This window comes from Phoxinus phoxinus, assembly GCF_949152265.1.
Source record: "Phoxinus phoxinus genome assembly, chromosome: 11".
In the NCBI taxonomy this organism is placed as follows: Eukaryota; Metazoa; Chordata; class Actinopteri; order Cypriniformes; family Leuciscidae; genus Phoxinus; species Phoxinus phoxinus.
This window is the reverse complement of record NC_136886.1, coordinates 35,833,452-35,838,451: the sequence shown is the minus strand read 5'-3', so window position 1 is coordinate 35,838,451 and position 5,000 is coordinate 35,833,452.

Here is a 5,000-nt window from a genome sequence, read left to right as displayed (position 1 = left end):
TCAGCCGGATCCGGCCGTATCCAGATCAGATGGAGGACCTGCGCCTAGACACGACCACAACACATGATGTAGTCAGCCGGATCCGGCCGTATCCAGATCAGATGGAGGACCTGCGCCTAGACACGACCACAAAACATGATGTAGTCAGCCGGATCCGGCCGTATCCAGATCAGATGGAGGACCTGCGCCTAGACACGACCACAACACATGATGTAGTCAGCCGGATCCGGGCCGTATCCAGATCAAACGGAGGACCTGCGGCTAGACACGACCAGAACACATGATGTAGTCAGCCGTATCCAGATCAGATGGAGGACCTGCGCCTAGACACGACCACAACACATGATGTAGTCAGCCGGATCCAGCCGTATCCAGATCAGATGGAGGACCTGCGCCTAGACACGACCACAACACATGATGTAGTCAGCCGGATCCAGCCGTATCCAGATCAGATGGAGGACCTGCGCCTAGACACGACCACAACACATGATGTAGTCAGCCGTATCCAGATCAGATGGAGGACCTGCGCCTAGACACGACCACAACTCATGATGTAGTCAGCCGGATCCAGCCGTATCCAGATCAGATGGAGGACCTGCGCCTAGACACGACCACAACACATGATGTAGTCAGCCGGATCCAGCCGTATCCAGATCAGATGGAGGACCTGCGCCTAGACACGACCACAACACATGATGTAGTCAGCCGGATCCAGCCGTATCCAGATCAGATGGAGGACCTGCACCTAGACACGACCACAACACATGATGTAGTCAGCCGGATCCGGCCGTATCCAGATCAGATGGAGGACCTGCGCCTAGACACGACCACAACACATGATGTAGTCAGCCGGATCCAGCCGTATCCAGATCAGATGGAGGACCTGCGCCTAGACACGACCACAACACATGATGTAGTCAGCCGGATCCAGCCGTATCCAGATCAGATGGAGGACCTGCGCCTAGACACGACCACAACACATGATGTAGTCAGCCGGATCCAGCCGTATCCAGATCAGATGGAGGACCTGCGCCTAGACACGACCACAACACATGATGTAGTCAGCCGGATCCGGGCCGTATCCAGATCAGATGGAGGACCTGCGACTAGACACGACCACAACACATGATGTAGTCAGCCGGATCCAGCCGTATCCAGATCAGATGGAGGACCTGCGCCTAGACACGACCACAACACATGATGTAGTCAGCCGGATCCAGCCGTATCCAGATCAGATGGAGGACCTGCGCCTAGACACGACCACAACACATTATGTAGTCAGCCGGATCCGGGCCGTATCCAGATCAGATGGAGGACCTGCGCCTAGACACGACCACAACACATGATGTAGTCAGCCGGATCCAGCCGTATCCAGATCAGATGGAGGACCTGCGCCTAGACACGACCACAACACATGATGTAGTCAGCCGGATCCGGGCCGTATCCAGATCAGATGGAGGACCTGCGCCTAGACACGACCACAACACATGATGTAGTCAGCCGGATCCGGGCCGTATCCAGATCAGATGGAGGACCTGCGACTAGACACGACCACAACACATGATGTAGTCAGCCGGATCCGGGCCGTATCCAGATCAGATGGAGGACCTGCGCCTAGACACGACCACAACACATGATGTAGTCAGCCGGATCCGGGCCGTATCCAGATCAGATGGAGGACCTGCGACTAGACACGACCACAACACATGATGTAGTCAGCCGGATCCGGGCCGTATCCAGATCAGATGGAGGACCTGCGCCTAGACACGACCACAACGCATGATGTAGTCAGCCGGATCCGGGCCGTATCCAGATCAGATGGAGGACCTGCGCCTAGACTCGACCACAACACATGATGTAGTCAGCCGGATCCGGGCCGTATCCAGATCAGATGGTGGACCTGCGCCTAGACACGACCACAACACATGATGTAGTCAGCCGGATCCGGGCCGTATCCAGATCAGATGAAGGACCTGCGCCTAGACACGACCAGAACACATGATGTAGTCAGCCGGATCCGGCCGTATCCAGATCAGATGGAGGACCTGCGCCTAGACACGACCACAACGCATGATGTAGTCAGCCGGATCCGGGCCGTATCCAGATCAGATGGAGGACCTGCGCCTAGACACGACCACAACGCATGATGTAGTCAGCCGGATCCGGGCCGTATCCAGATCAGATGGTGGACCTGCGCCTAGACACGACCACAACGCATGATGTAGTCAGCCGGATCCGGGCCGTATCCAGATCAGATGGTGGACCTGCGCCTAGACACGACCACAACACATGATGTAGTCAGCCGGATCCGGGCCGTATCCAGATCAGATGGAGGACCTGCGCCTAGACACGACCACAACACATGATGTAGTCAGCCGGATCCGGGCCGTATCCAGATCAGATGGTGGACCTGCGCCTAGACACGACCACAACACATGATGTAGTCAGCCGGATCCGGGCCGTATCCAGATCAGATGAAGGACCTGCGCCTAGACACGACCACAACACATGATGTAGTCAGCCGGATCCGGGCCGTATCCAGATCAGATGGTGGACCTGCGCCTAGACACGACCACAACACATGATGTAGTCAGCCGGATCCGGGCCGTATCCAGATCAGATGAAGGACCTGCGCCTAGACACGACCACAACACATGATGTAGTCAGCCGGATCCGGGCCGTATCCAGATCAGATGGAGGACCTGCGCCTAGACACGACCACAACGCATGATGTAGTCAGCCGGATCCGGGCCGTATCCAGATCAGATGGTGGACCTGCGCCTAGACACGACCACAACACATGATGTAGTCAGCCGGATCCGGGCCGTATCCAGATCAGATGAAGGACCTGCGCCTAGACACGACCACAACACATGATGTAGTCAGCCAGATCCGGGCCGTATCCAGATCAGATGGTGGACCTGCGCCTAGACACGACCACAACACATGATGTAGTCAGCCGGATCCGGGCCGTATCCAGATCAGATGAAGGACCTGCGCCTAGACACGACCACAACACATGATGTAGTCAGCCGGATCCGGGCCGTATCCAGATCAGATGGAGGACCTGCGCCTAGACACGACCACAACACATCCCTCAAGTGTCAGCAGAGATTGTGTCATCTAGACTCTTCCCTGTAAGGCCTCATCGACACGACAGCCATCGGCACTGATCCTCAACAAACTCGTCTCCATCCCGGTGTGATGACTCCGATCTTCAACCAGATGAACTGGATAATATTTTGATTGTTCCTAACCAATCTGACGTCTGACCTATAATGCTGCCTGAATCATAATCATACACTGTCCGTTCATTGGCCAGAGTAGATTGTGTAGAACTGCCCCGACTGAGCCTAGAGAACCATGTTTTTTTCTCCATTCTGCCCTGAAAGAGTTTTGGTTCCTGCCACTGTTGCCTTTTTCCACCATTGTTGCCATTGGCTTGGCTTGCTTAGTTGGGGACATTCAATTTAACATTTAATTGAAAAATTCAACAATAATATTGATCTGCCGGCATTGACACTATTATACAAGAACTATCTATCTATCTATCTATCTATCTATCTATCTATCTATCTATCTATCTATCTATCTATCTATCTATCCATCCATCCATCTATCTATCTATCCATCCATCCGTCTCTGTGTCTCTCTGCTGGCATTGAGTGATCAGAGTTTGGACAGATGGACAGCAGGTCTGGACACCTGTCGTTTGTGTGTGCGTGTGTAAGTGAGAGCATCTTCTCAGAGCTGAGATTAAGATTCTCTTCAAACATTCAGACTGAACAGTCAATGAGATGCAAAATCATGCCTGAGCCTCTCTTTAAAGTAATGGATTCCAATGCAAATCCAATGACCTTTAATTATTGTATAATTCTGTCAATGATCATAACCTGAAGCAACCATGACTAAATTTTACAATTAGCCTGTTTAACCTGCTGTATGAGTTTGACCTTTAGATGAGCACTGACTGTTTCCATCAGAGTGTGTGTGAAACAAGCGAACAGAGCCAAGTCTGCAGGTACAGCAGTGATAACCGGCAGACAACACGATCTCACAGCTCTGCACTCCATACATAATGACACCCACATGCTCAAGTTCAATAGGTTCCTCAAAGGACTCCTCCCTCTGCCATTGGTCAGTCAAACGGATAGTCCCGCCCCAAACTCACCTGATTGGTTGAGTCCGAAGTTGACAAGTGGTGCTTCTCAAAAAGCAAACAGTTGTAAAAAAAAACGCCAGTGTTTCACTCTTCAGGAATCAAACTACCAGTGAATCTGAACATAGAGACTAGCTGAACCTCAGAACGCCACACACACACACACACACACACACACACACACACACACACACACACACACACACACACACACACACACACACACACACACATAAAAACAAACTTGACGGGAAAATTTCCGCACATCCACACAAACTCTGATCATGTGTACGAACATCTGGAGACGGATCAGTTTGGCGACACCGATGGTGATCTGAGGAACTGGTGAAGGAAACCCACTTTAAATCACATGAAATCATTACCGAGAAGTTAAAAAAAATGTATATTCTAATAAATAGTGGTGGATGCGATGCTTTGAACACTTTTCCTGTGGCATGCTGTGTTTTAATGTTTGATTAGCGCATTATAATAGCAGAAATATTTTAGCCCAAATAATGATCAATAATGCACAATAAGTTTCCATTAAAAAATATAAAGCAATTAAAAATGCTATTTGGCAAGTGGAAAAGATTGAGAAAAACTTTATTTGAAATGTATTTTATACTATACTATTTATTTATTCAAAAGCAAGGCAAGGATCGGCTACTAAATGATTTTTAGCAATAATGTGATGTACCGTCTTGTAACGGGATCACGTGGATGAATATGCATATGATATGCAAATGATATGCAGATGAGGATCTGCATAGTAAAGCGAAGCGTTGTAAGCTCCAGATATGGTGATTTCGGGGTGGAGACGCATGTTTTAGATTAGATAACC